This window comes from Apodemus sylvaticus, chromosome X (assembly GCF_947179515.1).
Source record: "Apodemus sylvaticus chromosome X, mApoSyl1.1, whole genome shotgun sequence".
NCBI lineage: Eukaryota > Metazoa > Chordata > Mammalia > Rodentia > Muridae > Apodemus > Apodemus sylvaticus.
In genome coordinates this window covers 146360315-146383237 of record NC_067495.1, presented here as the reverse complement: position 1 = coordinate 146383237, position 22923 = coordinate 146360315, and positions in this window count along the sequence as shown.

Here is a 22923-nt window from a genome sequence, read left to right as displayed (position 1 = left end):
ACGCCCGTCGGTCTCAGACCACCGCAGTGTTGGCCTCGAATAATGTTTGTGTACCTCAGTCTGTCCGATCCCCGGAGTCCGGAACCAAGATGGATGCACCTCTCCTGACTGGTGGGAGGCCGAGTTCTGAAGTGGCCTCCGTGCAGGAAAGGCGCAGCACAACTGCAGCTGCTTGCCGCCCGGCTGGTCAGCGAAGGTCAGTGGTCGTGGGCGCAGGGCCTAACTGGTCCCTGTGTCGCCCTGGCTCCACTGCTGATGGCCCTTCAGCTGGGCCAGCTACTGCTGCACTGCTGCTGCCACCGCCGCCGCCACTGGAGCAGCAGTCAGTGTTCTTACCCACTGAGCCATCTCACCAGCCCCGCAATTCTTTCTATAAGATGCTAAGGTTTACTAGCATTTTCTGTAATTGTTTTAGCTACATCCTTCTGTTTGTATACCATCTACTCTCCCTCATACATGTCACTTCACTTGCAGTCTGGACTTCCTCACCCCTTATTCTCCTTTTAGCACACTGTCATGATCATGCCACTGTATTAAAACTGTCTTTGAGAAGATTATCTGTAGGCTATGGTATTTAAATCCAAGGAATAATTTTCAGCCCTGTTTCACTTGATTTCTCAGGTGTTGGACAGAGCTGACAACATTGTCTCTGGAAATGTTTTCTTTCTTTATTATACTAAACCATTCTTTTTTTCCTCCTATATTAATGGTTGAATTTCTTCAACTACTCTAGTTTGTTTCAGTTTTCTTTAATAACTACGCAGCTATTTGAAAATTTTGTATGATGTGCTTTGATCACACTTACTCTCTCTCCATCATCTAAGATTCACCCACTTCGCCATTCTTGCATCTGCCATTCCTGAGTTTTGGTTCTTGAGTACAACCAAGAGCATTATCTATAACATGCACTGTTTGTGGAAGTCTATGGTACTTCAGTGACTAACAACTATGTGCATATGCTTGAGTGTTTGTGTGTGTGTGTGTGGGGGGGGAAGTGGAAGGAAGGAGGTAGGGAGATAGAGAGACAGAGACCTGGCTTTCCTGGAACTCACCATGTAAAACAAGCTGGCCTTGAAATCACTTGAGATTCTAGCTTGGCTCTGCCTTCCTAATGCTGGGATTAAAGGCATGCACCACCTCTTCCTGCATTTTTTAAAGTCAAAATACAATTAGGACATTTCCTCCCCTCTATACATTCTCTCCCTTGTTTCTCCTTACCACACAAGTTGATTGCCTCTTCTCTCTCTTTCTCTCTCTCTCTCTCTCTCTCTCTCTCTCTCTCTCTCTCTCTCTCTCTCTCTCTCTTCTCTTTCTCTCCCTCTCCCTCCCCTCCCTTCTCCCCTCTTCTCCCTCCCTCCCTCTCTCCCCTCCCCTCTCCCCCCCTCTCTCTTTCTCTCTCTTTTGCCCTTTCTTCCTCTCCCTCCCTCTCTCTCCCCTACCACCCTCCTCTCTCTCTCTCTCTCTCTCTCTCTCTCTCTCTCTCTCTCTCTCTCACACACACACACACACACAAACTGCTATGTCTGTTTAGCCTTGTTTGTGTATATATTTTCAGGACTGACCACTTGGTATTAGATAACCATTACTTAGGGTGCTCATCTCTGGGGAAGTCTAATTTTCTCCTTCTCAGAACTCCTAACAGATTTTCTTCTCCCACATAGCATGCTTATTGGTGTTGTCACATTTTAGGTCTTCTTTAGGAAGCCATACTGTTGAGGTATCCATGCCATTTCAGGCAGACACAATCTCATAGTAGACTTCCTGGTCCTCTGGCTCTTATAATCATTCCCACAACATTCCCTGAGCATTAAGTGTTGCAGATGCTTCTACTATAGCTGGGTACCTTGCGATCAGTTGTTCGCTGCATTTTGACCACTTCTATTTTTTATAATTGTCTTCATCAGCTGCAAAGAGAACCTTCTTTGATGAGGGGTGAAAGCTACACTTCTCTGTAGTGTAAGGATAAGTTTCAGAATGCTGGTCTAGTAAAGTAACAGTGCTAGATGTTCCTCTAAGATCTATGATGTCACTAGCAGCAGTACTTGGCTAGACTTTCTGTTGAGTAGACCTTAAGTCCAATTAGAGAGCTGTTGGCTACCATTAAGATATATTTACAAGTAGTGCACTTTTGGGTATATCTTTTATTTATTTTTTCTTTTTATTTGTAATTTTATTACATATTTTCTTTATATTTCAAATGTTATCCCCTTTGCTCATTTCTCATCCAAAAAACCCCCTATCACTTCCCTGACCTGGCATTCCCCTATACTGGGGTATATAGCCTTCTTAGGACCAAGGGCCTCTCCTCCCTTTGATGTCCAACAAGCCAAACCTCTGCTACATATGCAGCTGGAACCATGGGTCTCTCCACTGTACTTTGGTTGGTGGTTTAGTCCCTGGGAGCTCTGGGAGTACTGGTTGGTTGACATTGTTGTTCCTCCTATGAGGCTGCAAGCTCCTTCAGCTCCTTTTGTCCTTTCTCTAGCTCCTCCATTGGGGACCAAGTTCTCAGTCCAATGGTTGTCTGAGAGCACCCACCTCTGTATTTGTCAGGTACTGGCAGAGCCTCTTGGCAGACAGCTCTATTAGGGTCCTTCTAGCAAGCACTTCTTGGTATCCATGATAGTGTCTGGGTTTGGTATCTGTATATTGGATGGAACCACAGGTGGGGCAGTCTCTGGATGGCCTTTCCTTCAGTCTCTGCTCCACATATTTTCTCTTTATCTCCTCCCATGGCGATAACTACAATAGCCTCTATTATTTGGGGAGTCTCTTGAAATTCCCTGACCAACAACTTTAAATGAGGTTTCTTACATCTGTTTCTGGTTGTTTGATAGATACATAACTATGGGTCTTGTGGAAAGCAATATAATCCCAAGCAACATGAATTCATTTTATATATATATATATATATATATATATATATATATATATATATATATATATATGCAGTAAATATAAAATAATAATTCTTTAAGGCTTTCCTTTGCATCCTTAGTGTTATTTATCTTTTGCCCTCTCTCCCTTCTCCCAACCTATGACTCCCCCCATATATACAATGAAATATTATTTAGCTGTAAAGAAACCCAAAACCATAAAATTTATAGGTAAATGAATGAGGGGGAGAATATGAGATTTTTATATTTGTAATGCTCATTATTATTAAAATTATATATCTGGCCTGACTGTTCTTCCCTCAGTCGAATCTGATTACTCCAAAAATGAAAACAAAAACAATGCAAAATAAAGCTCATATGCACAGTAGATTGATGGCCTGGTCAGTAAACTGCCTGCCACATAAGTATGGTAAGTTGACATAAGCTAAAAATCCTCGGAGAGGAGGGAACTTCAATTGAGAAAAATGCCTTGATAAGATCAGGCTATTGGAAAGTCTGCAGAGCATTTTTGTAATTAATGATTTATGGGGGAGGGCCCAGCAAGCTGTGGGTGATGCCACTCCTGGGAAGGTGGTCCTGGTTCCTATGAGAAAGCAAGCTGAGCATACCAGGGAAAGCAATTTAGTAAGTAACACCCATCTATGGCTTTTGCATCAGCGCCTGCTTTCAGGTTCCTTCCTAGTTGAAGTTCCTGTCCTATGACTGTGATATGGAAGTATAATCCAAATGAATATTTTACTCCCCAAGTTGCCTTTGGTTATGATGCTTTATCACAGCACTAGTAACCCTAAGTAATACACAAGTGAGTACCTGGATAGTGGGGCATTGCTGTGACAGAGCTGACCATGTCATTTTGGGAAGAATTGTGGAAGGACTTTGGAACTTTGGGCTAGAAAATCCATTGAGTACTAAGAGTGCAGATGATGGAGGCCTGGCTTCTGAAGTTTTAGAGGGAAGCAAAGACTCCTATGGACCTTTTGTGTCAAGTATCTGTGCTGTTTGGCCAGCTGGTGCTGAAGAATCACCTCTGATTAACAAACTACCAGAACCACCAAAGTACAACCTTTGTTTTACTAGGACAATTGATGCTGGTCACCTGGAGCTGGGAAATTAGCAATGATTGATTGAGACTAGCATCACTGAGGGTAAATCATTTGGAAACTCTTTTCTGAAAGCCAGCACACAGAAACTGTGTTCCAGAAATGGCTAAGGTTGTACCTCATGCTGGCAGCTGAACTTTGTAATTTATTTATTTATTTATTTATTTATTTATTTATTTAAAAAGGCACTTAGGTGGCCAGTTTTGAAGGCATGGAAGGGTCAGGGAGAGCAGCTGAATGTTTGCACTTAGGTCAGAAAAGGCAGTTTTGAAAGTACATTTTCAGTAGCATTTGAAAGCCTAGAACTGAAGGAATTATGCAGATGTTGAAGCTTGGCACCATGAAGAGATTCCAGGAGAGTATATCGGTAAAAGTATACCTCTTCGCAGAGTAGATCACAGCATTTTGGAGATGCTAGTATTATGGGACGACTACCAAAAACAGCAGCATCAGTGGAGTGGAGCCAGCCAGAGGTTAGGAGACAAGCTATGTGTGCTGCAATGGGTGGAGCTGGAGAAGTGATCCAAGTCCCTGGAGGAGCCCAGGGGTTGAGTGGATGCCAGACATTGTATAATGTGTTATTTACACTGTTGCAAGTTGTGTCTTTGCTTTGATATGATTGTAACCATGCTCTGCTTCTTCCCTCTTCAAGTAATAGGGTATTTAATTTAATTTAAATTTTTATTGGAACCCATAATTGAGACATTTTGAATTTTTAAAAGATATTTTGCATTTTCAGAGACTGTTTTTAATGTGTTTGAATTTGTGAAGACTGTGACACTTTTTAAGTTATTTATGTTTTTAATGTGAAAACTTGGGGATGAATGAGAAAACAAAGTTTGTGGCTTAACAGTGACATACTTGTGTGTCAAGTTGACAAGAGGGCAATTGTGCTAGCTAGTTTTATGTCAGCTTGACACAAGGCAGAGTCATTTGGGAACAGGGAATTCTAAGTGAGAAAATGCTCCCATCAGACTTGTCTGTGGGCAAGGCTTTGGTGAATTTTCTTGACTGATGATTGATGTGGGAGAGCCCAGATCATTGTGGGAAGTGCCACTCTGGTCCTGAATTCTGTAAGAAAGCAGGCTCAACAAGCCACAGAATTAGGCCAGTAAGCACTACTCCTTCATGATCTGTTTATCACCCCCTGCCTCCAGGTTCCTGTTTGAGTTCTTGTCCTGATATCCTTTGATGATGAACAATGCTGTCGAAGTGTAAGCCAAATAAACCTTTCTTCCTCCAAGTTGCATTGCTAATAGTATTTCATAACAGCAATAGTAGCCCTGAGACAAGGACCCAAGTTCAGATATCCATCACACACTAAAAGGCCAAATGTAAAATGTTATCATGTGCCCATAATTTTGACATAGGGGAGACAAAGATAGGAGGATCACTGGTGGTTGCTGGCCAGCCTGTCTAGCTAGATTGGTCAGCTCCAGAGTCAGTGACTGGCCCTGTCTCAATAAGGTGGCCTAAGGCCAAGAAGGACAGCAATAGATTAGTTACATACAGTGTGAATTTACTTCACCACCATAGTTTTGTTGGGGTATTTCCCAGTGAACCTCGATCTTCCTTTGCCACATAACTTTTTGAGGGAATAATTCTGCATGCATTAGTTTCTAAAAAGTAAAATAAGAGATCTCCTGCAATTGTTTGTAAAGGGACAATAATGACCAGTGATGGTAGTTCAGTCTTGAACCCACACCTACAGATATGAGGCCTTCTGACAGGTGCTCTTAGAGGCTGGGTTATATATTCCTGTGATACTCTCAGAAGACAGAATTCAGCCTCAGAGTGCGGGAGTTGTAGACTGAGGTGTGAACACATCCTATACTATTTCATACACCTATACCAGGGTAGCAAAGATAGAATAGATGAACCCCAATATTTTAGTGAACATGTCTCAGATCACTATGCCATCCAGCCTAGAAAATTTTTTATCTCTTGTCATACCAGTTCTCAAAGTATGGGTTTGATTTATTGTTAATGATGCTCCTATTATAGTCTGTCATTTTCTTGGCCAATGTGCTTGAAAGCTTCTCTGAGTCACTGCCCTGCCTTGGAATCCCTCCAGACACTCCTCTGGGATGAATTAAACATCGATGGTCTCTAGGCTATGAACTTTTTGCTTTGCTGTTCCAGTAGTGATATTTCACAGATTTTGGGGTCAAGTCCATTAATCAGCTGATGTCTGATGATCTTGGCAGGATCTGGCACAGCTAAGAATAAGAAAACTGTGTAATGATGTAGTGAGAGGAGTAATTAATGCTAAAGAAATGACCTTCTTCATATTTTTGTAAATAGAACTTTAAGACATGTGCTGTTTGAAGTTAGTGATGCATTGGTAATTGTTGCTTTGGAGATAATGTACACCATGTGCCTGGCTCTTTGATAAGGTAGGAAAGACCAGAAGACTAGGGTGTCATCTAGATGGTGACTCTTCCCATGTGCCAGAATGTTTTTCTGACAGTGAGTCCAGATCTTTGCTGTGAGTTGATTGATGATCAAGGCATCAGTGCTTTCTACCTTTCCAGAGGGGAAAAAAAACCTATCAAAAATCAGGCACAAAGTGTTGTCTTTTACATGTATTATTCAATAAATGTTTGAAAATATTTTCACCAGCTAGATGCTTTTTCTTCTTGTTTAGCTAATACTTTTTAAAATTTATTAACTTTTTATTTATTTACTTTATATCCCACTCACTGATCCACTCCCAGTCACTCCCTCAAGAAAGTGATTTCCTATCCATGGATAAAGAAAAAATGCAGTCATATCAGCAGATATAGAAAAGTGGAAAAAATCAACAATCATTTAGGCTTAACCTCAAAAAATTAAGAATGAAAAAGATGGAGCTCTTTAACTTAAGGGTTTAAAAATAAGAATGTTGAGAACAGGGCAGACAATGGAGGCCTGGCTTCTGAAGTTTTAGAGGGAAGCAAAGACTCCTATGGGGCCTTTTGTGTCAAGTATTTGTGCTGTTTGGCCAGCTGGTGCTGAAGAATCACCTCTGATTAACAAACTACCAGAACCACCAAAGTACAACCTTTGTTTTACTAGGACAATTGATGCTGGTCACCTGGAGCTGGGAAATTAGCAATGATTGATTGAGACTAGCATCACTGAGGGTAAATCTTTTGGAAACTGTTTTCTGAAAGTCAGCACACAGAAGCTGTGTTCCAGAAATGGCTAAGGTTGTATCTCATGCTGGCAACTGCACTCAGTAGTGTGATTTTGTTCCTGCTCTTCTGAATATTGTGCTGAAAGTCTTGGTAAATACAATTAAATGAGAAAAGGAAATAAATATATAAGAGAATTAAATGAGAAAAGGAAATAAATATATAAGAGTGAAAAGGAAACAATAACTGTCTTCCTTTGCAGAGGTCTGATTGTCTATGTAGACAATCTAAAAGAAGGAACAAAATGCTTATAACTAAGGGATTGTAGAATATAGTGTTGGTATAAACATTCAACCATTTTCCTATATATCAATAATGTAAAGATAGAACTTGATACTAAAACACATTATATACTTATCTAATATAATACATACAAGTTCAATATGAGATGTTGAAGAATACACTCAATACATACGGATGTTGCATGTTCATGCATAGGAAGACAATCTTGTCAATGTGTTAGTTCTCCCTAATATGGTATGTTCAAATGGCCTCAAGCAAAGTTTGAATGAGTGTTGTATTTGGCTTTCAAAATAATGAATCTACAGTTGTTATAGAAAGGCTAAAAGTCCAGGATAATGTGATAAATTACAATACAATGTATATAAATTTGAATAAAATATTAGGAAAAGTGATAATATCCAACATCAAGGCTTATAATATAGTTAGATCTATTCAGATACTGTGATATTTTAAAAATGAGGCAAACAAATCAATGGAGCAGAAAATAGAATCCATTATAACACATACATACACACACTATACACATACATGTGCATATGCTCAACAACTTTTTTATGAGTTCAAGGGCACTACAATAAGACAATGATAATATTATCAAGAACTACTACTTGAAAAGCTTGATGTCTTCATGTCAAGATACAAATATAGATACTGACCTCATACTTCTTACAAAAATTAGTCCAAAACTATATGATAGGCCTGCATGCCAAATGATATAACCATGATGGAATACCAGATGGATTGTTTTAAAATTGCCTAATTGACTATTACTGTTATTGTGGTAACCAGTGAACGAATTCAAACAAAATGTGTGTGTGTGTGTGTGAGAGAGAGAGAGAGAGACAGAGACAGAGAGAGAGACAGAGAGAGAGAGAGAGAGAGAGAGAGAGAGAGAGAGAGAGAGAGAGAGAGTTTTTTTTTTCCCTTAGGGACATTCATTTACCCAACCAAAGTGAAAATGAGTGTCCATAGGTGGGAAAAATCACATACACAAACAATTTTTTGGTACTTTTGTTTAAAGATATAATTTTGAAAACAATGTATCTTTCAGTAAGTACATGAAGTATATTCAGATAATGTGTTATTATTCAATACTAAAAAGAAATGAGCCAAATAAGAGAATCAGATTAGTTGAGAATCAATGGAAGAATGGACAAAGAAAATAGGGTATATTTAAACAGAGAAACTTTACTCAACCATAAAGAATGGAATTTTGCTATTTACAGGGGAAAGTAGTTGGAACTAGAGAGCATCATTTTAAGTGAAATGAGCCAAGCTCATACAGACATCAAAGCAAAAGAAAAACACAGGGATTTCTGAGAAGTGGAGACTGCTTTGAGTCAGACAAGAGGACATCCTTGCATTGGACATATCCTACACTCTAGGGCAGAGGAGACATCTGCAGGACGATGACTGACATAGAGAGGTGGTGTCTTGCATCAGGCCATTAGTGGATAGCTTACACTAGTCACAGCCACCACCTTGTATCTGCTTTCAAAGTTCAGCTGTCTTCCTGTTCATATGTATGTGCAGTGTGAACTGTGCTGAAAGCTTATAAACTTCCAGTAAAGTTTCCATTTGGAGACAGTTCACAGTGTTGGAGTCACCATGACAGTCTAGGGATGTAGAAAAGGAAGAGAAAAAGGAGATAGATGGGGTAAAGAGTGATAACATGGGTGAATATGATCAAAATCCATTATATGCATATATGAAAATGTTAAAATGAAATGGTTTACTTTGTATAATTAATATGCCAATAAAGGAAAATGAGCTATCAAGGCACAAAAAGACATAGAATAATACCTAAGTGCACAATGGTAAGTGAAAGGACAGGATTTGATTAATTATAAACTTTATGATTTTATATAATATCATGACAAAACTATGGAGGCATTTTTTAAAGTGGTAGCCAGAGATTAGGAATAGCAAGCTCTGAAGAATAATGTTGCCTGTGAAGTTTAGGGTCATCAAATCTTATGAATAATATTAGAGCAGACACATGTCATATATTTGTGCAAATCCAAAGAACACAAATCAAGATTCAATTCCAAAGAAAGATATGAATTTGTTAATTAACCTATGTTCATCAACAGTAACAAGTATACTACTCTGGTCAGACATCAATTCTTAGACAGATTTTATGTATGTGAGAGAAAGGAGTATAGAGAACTGCATACATACTACTATTTTTCTTTTAAACTAAAACTTTTATAAACTGAGTCTGTTTTGAAAGGACCATAATAAAACAATAGATGAGAGATCAGGAAAGGAAATTTAAGAAAGATGCTCATGACCATGTGATAAATGTTCTTTAGAAATTAATCTGCTGGGGCTGAAAAGATGTCTCTGAATTGGGAGTACTTACTGCTCTTCCAGAGGTCCTGAGTTCAATTGTCAGTAAGCACCTGATGTGTCACAACCATCCGTAATGAGATCCGGGTTCTGCTTCTGGCATTTAGTCATATATGCAGGCACTACATTACATGATGGCTCAAAAGTTAAGAGTACTGACTCCTCTTCCAGAGGGTCTCAGTTCAATTCCAGCAATCATATGGTGGCTCACAATAATCTGTAATGGGATCCAACAGTGTATACCTATTTAAAAATATTTGTATATAAGAAATAAATCTTTTTTTTTAAAAAAAAAAAGAAGTTAATCTGCTGGCTAAAGGGGAAGAAGTGGAACAGTCGTCATTGCATGTTTTATATCTGCGAATCTGTGTTCTGGTTTCAAAAATAAGGAAAGTGGTCTCTGAATTTCTTAGTATTGTTCTAAATTATGTACAATATATGTATATCTTTTCTGGAGAAAGTATCTCTTGGCTTTATGAAAATTCTCAAAAGATTAACAGTGACATTAGATTTACAATGTTGGAAATAACTCTGAGGATAATGATAGAAAGACATTGGAACTATGTATAATCCATTTAAGTAATGGTGCTCCAAGACAGGATCTTGGTGTGTCTGTCCTCTGAGAGGCTCCACCAGCATCTGACTAAGACAGGTGCAGATACTCATAGGCAACCATAAGATTGAGTCCAGGGACCACTATGGAAGAGTTAGGGAAGGACTGAAGGAGCTGAGAGAGATTGAAACCCCATAGGAAGAACAACAATATCAACCAACCAGACTCCCTCCCCAAGCTCCCAGGCACTAAACCACCAATCAAAGAGTTCACAGGGAGGGATCTGTACATAACATAGGACTGCCTTATCTGGCATCAATGGGAAGGGGGACTCTTAGTACTGTGGAGTCTTGTTGCCCCAGTGTACAGGAATGCTAGAGGGGAGAGGCAGGAGTAGGTAGGTGGGTAGGGGAGCACCTTCTTAGAGGCAAAAGTGAGGGGGAGGGGATAGAGGGTTTGTAGACAGGAGAATGAGAAGGGGGACAACATTTGAAATGTAAATAAATAAAATAACCAATTAATAATAATAAAAAACAATGGTGCACATGTCATACATTGCTTAGGATCCAACTGTTTATAAAAAGGAACCATTGTCTTCTGACTATAACATGGTTGGTGTAATTATAAACACAAAAAAATGTAGTTAACATTACAAGACCTGTAAAAACAAGGCTTAAAAGTAGGTCAGGGATTAGTTGAGAAGAATTGAGGGCTTTTTTCAGAAGTGGGGGGTGGAGATAAGAGAAGGTTACAGGGTGGATATATTCACAATATATTGTGTACATATGTGAAATTGTCAAACAATTAAATAAAGGTAATAAAAATGAAAAGTAGAAAAATACACTGCTACTTTTGTGACTGGATGAACACCATAACTGAGGTTTTCTGAAGGTAATCTGTGTTTTCCAAGGTCATAGATTCTTATTTTGGAAATGTAAGTTTGAGAAGTTTAGGTTCCACTTGATTTTGAACTCCTCATATTAAATAATAAACATTGAAAAGCATCAATATTTCTAGTGTAGTAACTTTTTGTTTGTGCATATGTATATTTGTATAGGTTTGTGCATATAGATGCACATTTGTGGAGGCCAGACATTATCCTTGGTACTGTTCTTGATGAGATATACATGTTATTGTTTTTGAAACAGGGTTTCTCACATATTTTGAAACTCACCAATTAGGCTAGACAGGTTTGCCAGTGAACACTAGGTATCTGACTCTTTCTGTATCCCTAGAGCTGGGATTATACGTTTATAACATCGTGCATGGCTTTTTGATCTTTTATTGTTTATTTTTGAGATGATAATATAATTACATAATTTGCCCTTTCCCTTTTCTTTCTCTAAACCCTCCAGATGATTCTCTTTATTCTCTTTCAAATTCACAGCTTCTGGTTGTGGTTGTGAGTATCTAATTCATGAGCTTCTGCTTGTGCAGCAAACAGTTATCAACTGAATTATCTTGCCACATCTTTTTTTTTATTAAATATATTTAGTATCAATTTTGACTATAGAGTTTTTGTATTTGATCATATTCATACCTTATTTTCATCTCTTGTTCCCTTTCCTCTCTGCCTAATCCTCTTCATCTTTCTTTCCAGCTATCTCCCTACTTCTGCAACCACTACTTACAGATTCTTAGAAAGAATTGGAGCCTCTTGAGTCCTTCTAACCTCGTGAAATTTAACTAACTTTATATCCTTAGGAGAGATGGGGACATAATGAGCCATTTTCCAATACATGACAGTGCTGATGGGCCTAGTCTTATGCTGGCCTTGTGCAGGCTATCACTGATGCTGTAAGTTAATGAATAAAATTATTACAGAGAAATCAGGGAGTCTTTTAATAATTAAATACTTTAGGCCTAGCTTTAGAAGGAAGTTTGAGGAATATTTTATTATAGTTTGATAGTAAAATGAGAGACCAATCAAACTATAAATCTTGGTTACTCAGAATGGAGGAGTGGGCCCTGGTTCTGGAAAGATTCAGTGCAAGAGTATAGGGGAATTCAAGAACAGGGAAGTGGGAAGGGGTGGATGGAAGAACAGGAGGACAGAAGAGGGCTTATGGGACTTGCGGGGAGTGGGGACCCAGAAAAGGGGAAATCATTTGAAATGTAAATAAAAATATATCAATAAAAAAAAAAAGAAAGAAAGAAAAAAAGACTTTAGGGAAACTCACCGTAGCATTAGTCTATGGATATAAAAACCAAAATATGTAGAAGGTAATTTGCTAGGCACTTCATATCTTTTTAGCAAAACAATTGTTGTTTCCTCACCTATAGTTATGACTTACACAGCCAGATGTTTACAGTTCTAGTTATGAACTCTTTGGGAGAAGCCTCAAGTCCAGCGAGAAAGTAATTGGTTAACTTCATAACAGTCTTGGTCACTATGATAGCAGTGGGCACATTTCCCTTATCCCTAGTGGTGCATTCATTCCCATAAGGCTCCACACTTAAGACTGTTGATGCCAGTTCTTCCCAAGCAGTCTGCATAGACTTTCTAGCATTATGTGTACAAGCCAACAGAGAGGAAGTTTCTGATTCAATTCCAACTGCACTTCTCTTTGACTTATGACAAAAGTATGTATTGTCTTCAGTTTGGTGTCTTATACTATAATTCCAGTAGGCAACCAATATCCTGTACTGATTGTTTTGAGAGCCATGGGGAATGCTGACTGTACTTTCTTTAATATATCCATCTGTCATTCAATACTCAGGTTGATGCCATTTCTTAGCTACAGGGAATAATACTGCAACAAACATTAGAGGGAAGAAATTAATTTAACATACTGATTTTCTTTTTAACATGTACACTTTAGTAGTGTGGTTGAATCATATTATAGTTTCATGAGGAACTTCAGTATTATTTTATTTTTCAACATTTACTTATGTCTGTCACTTGCCATTTTTAAAAATCTATTTTTCTTTTAGAATTTCTAACAATGTAATTTGATCATATCTGCCCACTAACTCAAAAAAAAAAAAACCAACAAGCCAAATTTGTTATCTATATACTCACTGGAGCATGGTCAAACTCTCAGTGGCCTGACCCTTAAATAGTCCTGAGTGTATTTCTTCCTGTACCCCAGCCAGGAACCATTAGTTGTGCAGTACTTGTCAGTATCACCATTACACTTTTTAAGAGTTCTCATCAGTGGCTGCTTTTTGTCTAGGCTGTTACATATTGGGATATGAGGTGAGGTGGGGTGAGGATTGTCACAGAAGCCTTTCATGTATCTATCTCCCTTTCAACTGTTCATCTATAATCATTGATGTCACAGCAAAAATAGGCTCCTTGCTCTTCACAGACAGCAGCAGGAGCATGAATCATGGGCCTCCATATGGTTTCTGCAGAAGACACCCCCTAGACGACAACATGGCCTCAAATAGCAATACAGACAGGCCTAGATCTGTATCATCCCACCCCACCCCAGGAAATAGCATAACCAACAGATATCAGCATGGCTTTAGGTTACAGCACAGACCTAAATATATGCATGACCTTCTGTGGCTACAAAGGCCACGAATATCAACACAGAACTCTGCTGCAGTAGGAAAACAGGCCCAAGCATAATTCCTGGTGGCAGAACAGACCTGGACATCATCATGACCTCAGGTAGTGTATCATTCCACTCCCATCAATATGAACAATATGGTCCCCATTGGCAGCATGGCCCACTTGGCTTCAGGCTGCTGCACAGACCATGGATATCTGCATAGCCTTTGGTGGTAACATGGGCTTCAGACATTAACACAACTCTAGTAAGACCTCCTGGTGAAACAGGTATGACCTGTGGTTGACTTCTGCTTTGCCCCTTGGCTAATTTCCACTGTCTCTCTTGTTCAGGTTTTATATGTGCAGTCAGGACTGCTGTGAGTTTATATGTGCAGCTACCCTGTTGAATTCAGAAAACAGTTTCCTTTAAGTCATCTACCACCTTTGACTCCTGCATAATCTTTCCATGCCCTCTTCTAGGAATATCTCTGAGCCTTGGGAGAGGAATGTTATATGTGTCCCATTCGGTGCTGAGCACTCTACAGGCTCTTATGCAGTGCCTTTTCATTAATGGTGGGGGAACAAAGACTTTCCAAACAGTTACACTACTGGTATGAATTTCCTCTATCTGCATTCATATCAGAATATCTTCTGTTTTGTCTGTTTGGTAATAACTATTCTTACTTGTTTGACATGCTTTCTCATTGTGATTTTAATAGGAATTCCCCTAATTATTTAAAAACATTTACTAATTTCTTTTCTTTTCATTTAAGGGGGGGGGGCACAACACAAGGCATAACACCCTTCTTCCTCTCTTCCACAGATCTAGTCCTCTCTTTCTTTAAAAAAAAATAGAGAGCAGTTCTCCCTGCCTAACTTCTACTTTTAAATAGTTTTGTTGCTGTTGTTTTTGCTATTCTGTTGAGTTATTTCTATATTGTGGATGTTAATCACTTTAGAAATGTACAATTTGCATATATGTTTGCCATTCTGTAGGTGATCTCTTGCTTCTGTTAACTATTCTTTTGCTGTGCAGGAGTTTTTAATTTGATATGGTCTTACCTGTTAATTTTGCCTTTTAAAGTGTTTCTGGAAGTCATGTTAAAAATGTTTGTCAAGATCAGTGCCCTGAAGTGTTTCCTTGCTTTTTCCTTGAGGTTCTCACCTTTAAGTTTTATATTAAGTGATTTTGCATATATAGATAGGCTAGAGATAGAGGGCTATATTTTTCTTCTACATATGAACATTACCAGATTCCCCAATATTGACATATGAAATATCAATAAGATGGGATTAAACTGACCACAAAAAAGTGAATGGATAAACTTAATATGGTATGTATACACAATATATTTTATTCAACGATAAAGACAAATATGTCATTTGCAGGAAAATGAATGGAACTGGAGTTAATAATGTTAACAGAAATAAACTAGAATTTTCTCATTCTCCTCTCTCATACATACATAGCAGGCAAGTAGAAAGGAAGCCACTTAGGAACAGAAAGGATCAGCATGAGGAGAAAGGGAGAAGAACATGTAACCAAGGGTGAATAGGAGCAAAATACAAAGCTCTGAAGATGTTATAATGAAGCCCATTATACTTGCATTCAAGAAATATTTTAATAAAAAAGAAAAAACAGAAAAATAAGGTTTTTATAAATGTAAAGAAAACCCATCTCTTTTGCAGTGAATGCTTTATTAAAACCAGTTGACTATAAATAGATGTGTTTCTGGGTTCTTGATTGTTTTCCATTGATCTATATATTTGTGTGTTTTTATGCTAGCATCTTGCCTTTGGGATTACAATAGCTGTGTAGTTCATTTGAAACTAAGGTATTTGGGATTTTCTTGTTTGTTTTGGATATTTTGGCTTTCTTTTTTGACATGTTTGTTTCTTTAGGCCCTTCCAGCCATTTAGAATTTTTAATGATTCTATAAATGTTATAGGAATATCATTGACCTTGTAGAATGTCATTTATATTTTGATAGTAATTGCCTGAATCTGTATATCACTTTGGGTAGTATATTAAAACTTCCAATCCATAAGTACGAATTATCGTTGTATTATTTATGATTTATCTTCTATTACTTTAATCTTTTCCTTACTTTTATGATTTACTCTGTGAAGGTCATTTGCTTTTTCACTCAGGTTTCACTAGAGGAATAGAACACACACACACACACACACACACACACACACACACGCACGCAGATTTAATACAATAGGTTACAGTCTGTAGTCTGGCTAGTTCAACAATAACTGTCTACCCAGGGTAGGTCCACGAATCCATTAGTTGGCTCATGTCATGAAGCTTGATGTCTCAGTTGGACTTCAGTATATGCTGGAATTCCAAAGAAATAGGCTTTAATGACAGTGCCAGCCAGAGGGAGGGAGAGCAAGCAGGCAAAAAGAGTAAGGTTCCTTTACCCATGTCGTTCATATAGGCAGCCAGCAGAAGGTATGGCCCAGAGTAGAGGTAGATCATCCTACCTCAAAGATTCGGATTAGAAGTGGGCTTTCTCACCTCAAATGCTTTGTTAAGAAAACAATCCCTCACAGCAGTCCATATCTTAGTGTTATATCAGTTGAAGTCACATTGACAGCTAAGAATAACCATCGCATTCCAATAAATGTATTCCTAGACATTTTTACAACTGCTACGAGTGGGATTGATATCTTTTTAAATTTTTTTAATTTTTTATCAGATATACTCTCCATTTGCATTTCAAATGTTGTCCCCGTTCCTGGTCTCCCCCCCTCCTGAAAATCTCATTCCCCAATCAACTCTCTCTCACTTCCCTTTCCAGGTATCCCCCTACACTGCTGCTTTTAGCCTTTCCAGAACCAGGGGCCTCTCCTCCCTTTGGTGTCCAACAAGGCCATCCTCTGCTGCCTATGTGTCTGAAGCCATGGGTCCCTCCATGTGTGCTCTCTGGTTGATGGTTTTGTCTCTGGGAGCTCTGTGAGTGCTAGGTGACTCAGAATGTTGTTCTTCCTATGATACTGCAAACCCCTTCAGCTCCTTGGGTCCTTTCTCTAGCTCCTCCATTGGGGACCCTGTGCTCAGTTCAATAGCTGGCTGAGAGTGTCCCCCTCTGTATTTGTCATGCACTGGCAGAGTCTCCCAGGTGACAGCTATATCTAGCTCTGGTCAGCAAGCACTTGTGTGCATCCACGATAGTGTCAGGGTTTTGTAGCTGTGTATTTGATGGATCACTAGGTGGGGCAGTCTCTAGATGGTCCTTCCCTCAGTCTCTGTTCCACACTTTGCCCCTGTATCTCCTTCTGTGGGTATTTTGTTCCCCCATCTAAGATGGACCAGAGTATACATAGTTTGTTCTTCCTTCTTCTTGAGCTTCATTTGATCGGTGAATTGTGTATTGGGTATTTCAAGCTTCTGGGCTAATATCCACTTATCATTGAGTACATACCATGGGTGTACTTTTGTGATTGGGTTACATCACTCAGGATTTCCAGTTCCACCCATTTGCCAAAGAATTTCATGAATTCATTGTTTTTAATAGCTGAGTAGTATTCCATAGTGCAAATATACCACATTTTCTGTATCCATTCCTCTGTTGAGGGACATCAGGGTTCTTTCAAGCTTCTGGCTATTATAAATAGGGCTGCTATGAACATAGTGGAGCATGTGTCCTTATTACATGATGGAAAGTTCTGTGCATATATGCTCAGGAGTGGTATAGCAGGCTCCTCTAGTAGTATTATGCTCAATTTTCTGAGGAACCACCAAACTGATTTCCAGAGTGACTGTACCACCTTGCAATCCCACCAGTAGCAGAGGACTGTTCCTCTTTCTCCACATCCTCTCCAGCACCTACTTTCTCCTGAGTTTTTGATTTTAGCCATTCTGACTGGTGTGAGGTGAAATCTCAGGGTTGTTTTGACTTACATTTCCCTGATGACTAAGGATGTTGAACATTTCTTTAGGTGCTTCTCAGCCATTTGACATCCCTCAGTTGAAAATTCTTTCTTCAAATTTGTACCCCATTTTTAATAGGGTTATTTGGTTCTCCGTAGTCTAACTTCTTGAGTTCATTCTATATATTGGATATTAGCCCTCTGTTGGATATGGAGTTGGTAAAGATCTTTTCTCAATTTGTTGCTGATTTGTCCTTTTGACAGTGTCCTTTGCCTTACAGAAACTTTGTAATTTTATGAGGTCCCATTTGTCAATTCTTGATTTTAGAGCATAAGCTATTGGTGTTCTGTTCAGGAACTTTTCCACTGTGCCCATGTCCTGAAGGGTCTTCCCCAGTTTCTTTTCTATTAGTTTCAGTGTGTTTGGTTTTATGTGGAGGTCCTTTATACACTTGGACTTGAGCTTTGTACAAAGAGATAAGAATGGATGGATTTGCATTCTTCTGCATGCTACCCACCAGTTGAACCAGCACCACTTGTTGAAAAGGCTATCTTTTTTCCACTAGATTGTTTTAGCTCCTTTGTCAAAGATGAAGTGACCATAGGTGTGTTAGTTCATTTCTGCGTCTTCAATTCTATTCCTTTGATCTACCTGCCCGTCGCTTTACCAATACCATGCAGCTTTTTTAAAAAATTGTATTTATTCGACATATTTTTATTTATATTTCAAATGATTTCCCGTTTTCTGGCTCTGTAGTACTGCTTGAAGTCTGGGATACTGATTCCACCAGGAGTTCTTTTACTATTAAGAATAGTTTTAGCTATCCGGGGGTTTTGTTTTTGTTTTTTGTTTTTTTGTTGTTCCAGATGAATTTGAGAATTTCTTTTTCTAACTCTATGAATAATTGAGTTGGGGTTTTTATGGGGATTACATTAAATCTGTAGATTGCTTTTGGCAAGATGGTTACTTTTTACTATATGGACCCTGCCAATCCATGAGCATGGGAGATCTTTCCATCTTCTGAGGTATTCTTTGATTTCTTTCTTCAGAGACTTGAAGTTCTTGTCATATAGATCTTTCACTTGTTTGGTTAGAGTCACCCCAAGATACTTTACAGTGTTTGTGACTATTGTGAAGGGTGTCATTTCCCTAATTTCTTTCTCAACTTGTTTGTTCTTTGAGTATAGGAAGGCTACTGATTTGTTTGAGTTAATTTTATATCCAGCCACTTTGCTGAAGTTGTTTATCAGCTTTAGGAATTCACTGGTGGAGTTTTTTTTTTTTTTTAATTCGATATAAATTTTTATTTACATTTCAAATGATTTCCCCTTTTCTAGCCCCCCACTCCCCGAAAGTCCCATAAGCCCCCTTCTCTTCCCCTGTCCTCCCACCCACCCCTTCCCACTTCCCCGTTCTGGTTTTGCCGAATACTGCTTCACTGAGTCTTTCCAGAACAAGGGGCCACTCCTCCTTTCTTCTTGTACCTCATTTGATGTGTGGATTATGTTTTGGGTATTCCAGTTTTCTAGGTTAATATCTACTTATTAGTGAGTGCATACCATGATTCACCTTTTGAGTCTGGGTTACCTCACTTAGTATGATGTTCTCTAGCTCCATCCATTTGCCTAAGAATTTCATGAATTCATTGTTTCTAATGGCTGAATAGTACTCCATTGTGTAGATTTTTGGGTCACATAATTATAATATCATATTATCTGCAAATAGTAGTAGTTTGACTTCTTCCCTTCCAATTTGTATCCATTTGACCTACTTTTGTTCTCTAACTGCTCTAGATAGAACTTCAAGTACTATATTGAATAGATATGGAGAGAGGGAGCAGCCTTGTCTAGTCCCTGATTTTAGTGGGATTGCTTCAAGTTTCTCTCCATTTAGTTTGATGTTGGCTACCGGTTTGCTGCATATTGCTTTTACTATGTTGAGGTATGGGCCTTGAATTCTTGATCTATTCAAGACTTTCAACATGAAAGGATGCTAGATTTTGTCAAATGCTTTTTTAGCATCTATTGAAATGACCATATGTTTTTTTCTTTGAGTTTGTTTATGTAGTGGATTACATTGACAGATTTCTTTATATTGAACCATCCCTGCATCCCTGGGATGAAGCCTACTTGATTGTGGTGAATAATCGTTTTGATGTGGTCTAGAATTCGGTTCACAAGAATTTTATTGAGTATTTTTGCATCGATATTTGTAAGGGAAATTGTTCTGATGTTCTCTTTCTTTTTTGGATCTTTGTGTGGTTTTGGTATCAGTGTAATTGTAGCTTCATAGAACAAGTTGTCGAGTGTTCCTTCTGTTTCTATTCTGTGGAAGAGTTTGAAGAGTATTGGTATTATGTATTATGTCTTCTTTGAAAGTCTGATAGAATTCTGCACTAAAACCATCTGGTCCTGTGCTTTTATTTGTTGGGAGACTTTCAATGACCGCTTCAATTTCTTTAGGGTTTATGGGACTGTTTAGATGGTCTATCTGATCCTGATTTAACTTTGGTAATTGCTATCTGTCATGCACTAGGAGATCCTCCCATGTGATAACTATATCCAGCTCTGGTCAGGCAGCACTTGTGGGCACCCACAATAGTGCCTGGGTTTTGTAAATGTATATAGGATGCATCCCTGAGTGGGGTAGTCTCTGGAAGGTCTTTCCCTCAGACTCTGCTTATTTTTATCTTTGTATCTCCTTCTGTAGGTATTTTTTCCTCTTTCTACAAAGGACCCAATGATCCATACTTTGTTCTTCCCCCTTCTTGGACATCATGGGATATGTGAATTGTGTCTTGGGTATTCCAAGCTTCTAGGCTAATAACCACTTATCAGTGAGTGCATACCATGTGTGTTCTTTTGTGTTTGGGTTAACTCACTCAGGCTGATATTCTCCAGTTCCACCCATTTGTCTGAGAATTTCATGAATTCACTGTTTTTAATGCCTGAGTGGTATTCCATCATGTAAATATACCACATTTTCTGTATCCATTCCTCTGTTGAGGGACATCTGGGTTCTTTCCAGCTTCTGGCTATTATAAATAGGGCTGCTGTGAACATAATGGAACATGTATCCTTATTACATGCTGGAGAATCCTCTGGGTATATGCCCAGGAGTGGTATAACAGGGTCCTGTGGTAGTATTATGCCCAGTTTTCTGAGGAACTGCCAAAGTGATTTCCAGAGTGGTTCTACCAGCTTGCAATCCCACCAGCAGCAGAGGAGTGTTTCCCTTTTTCCACAACCTCTCCAGCACCTGCTGTCTCCTGAGTTTTTATTTTAGTCATACTGACTGGTGTGAGGTGAAATCTCAGGGTTGTTTTAATTTGCATTTGCCTGGTGAGTAAGGATGTTGAACATTTCTTTAGGTGCTTCTCAGCCATTTGCTATTCCTCAGGTGTAAATCCTTTGTTTAGTTCTATACTCCAGATTTTAATAGGAGAATTTGTTTCTCTGGAGTCTAACTTCTTGAGTTCTTTGTATATCTTGGATATAAGCCCTCTGTCTGATATAAGGTTCGTAAAGATTTTTTCCCAATTTGCTGTTTGCCATTTTGTCCTACTGACAGTGCCCTTTGCTTTACAGAAACTTTGTAATTTTATGAGGTCCCATTTGTCAACTCTTCACCTTAGGGCATAAGCTATTGGTATTCTATTCAGGAATTTTTCCCCTGTGCCTATGTGTTCAAGGCTCTTCCCTAGTTTCTTTTCTAGTTTCAGTGTGTCTGGTTTTATGTGAAGGTCCTTGATCCACTTGGGCTTGAGGGCTTGAGTGTAGTACAAGGAGATATGAATGGATCGATATGCATTCTTCTGCATGGTGACCGCCAGTTGATTCAGCACCATTTGTTGAAGAGGCTATCTTTTTTTCCACTGGATGATTTTAGCTCCTTTGTCAAAGATCAAGTGACCATAGGTATGTGGGTTCATTTTTGGGTCTTCAATTCTATTCCATTGATCTACCTGCCTGTCAGTATACCAATACCATGCAGTTTTAAACACTTTTGCTCTGTAGTACTGCTTGAGATCTGGGATATTGATACCCACAGAAGTTCTTTTACTGTTCAGAATAGTTTTAGCTATCCTGGGTTTTTGTTATTCCAGATGAATTTGAGAATTGCTCTTTCTAACTCTATGAAGAATTCAGTTGGGATTTTGATGGGGATTGCTTTGAATTTTTAGATTGCTTTTGGCAAGATGGCCATTTTTACTATATTAATCCTGACAATCCACTAGCATGGTAATACTTTCCATTTTCTGAGGTCCTCTTCGATTTCTTTCTTCAGAGCCTTGAAATTATTTTCATACAGATCTTTCACTTGTTTGATTATAGTCACCCCAAGATATTTTATATTGTTTGTGACTATTTTGAAGGGTGTCATTTCCCTAATTTCTATCTCAGCCTGTTTATCCTTTGAGTATAGGAAGGCTACTGATTTGTTTGAATTTAATTTTATATTCAGCCACATTGCTGAAGTTGTTTATCAGCTGTAGGAATTCTCTGGTTGAGTTTTTGGGGTTGCTTAAGTATACTATCATATTATCTGCAAATAATGATAGTTTGACTTCTCCCTTTTCAATTTATATTCCTTTGACCTCCTTTTGTCTAATTGCTCTAGCTAGAACTTCAAGTACTATATTGAAAAGATATGGAGAGAGAGGGCAGCCTTGTCTAGTCCCCAATTTTGGTGAGATTGCTTCAAGTTTCTCTCCATTTAGTTTGATGTTGGCTACTGGTTTGCTGTTTATTGCTTTTACTATGATTAGGTATGGGTCTTGAATTCCTGATCTTTTCAAGACTTTCAACATGAAAGGATTTTTTTCAGCATCTAATGAAATGATAATTTGGTTTTTTTCTTTGAGTTGGTTTATGAAGTGCATTACATTGATGGATTTCCATATATTGAACCATCACTGCTTCCCTGGGCTGAAGCCTACTTGATCATGGTGGATGATCATTTTGATGTATTCTTGGATTCTGTTGGCAAGAATTTTATTGAGTATATTTGCATTGATATTCATAAGGGAAATTGGCTTAAGGTTCTCTTTTTTGTTGGATCTTTGTGTGGTTTTTGTATCAGCAAAACTGTGGCTTCATAGAATGTGTTGGGTAGTGATCCTTTCTATTTTGTGGAATAGTTTAAAGAATATTGACGTTAAACCTTATTTGAAGGTTTGATAGAATTCTGAACTAAAAGCCATCTGGTCCTGGGCTTTTT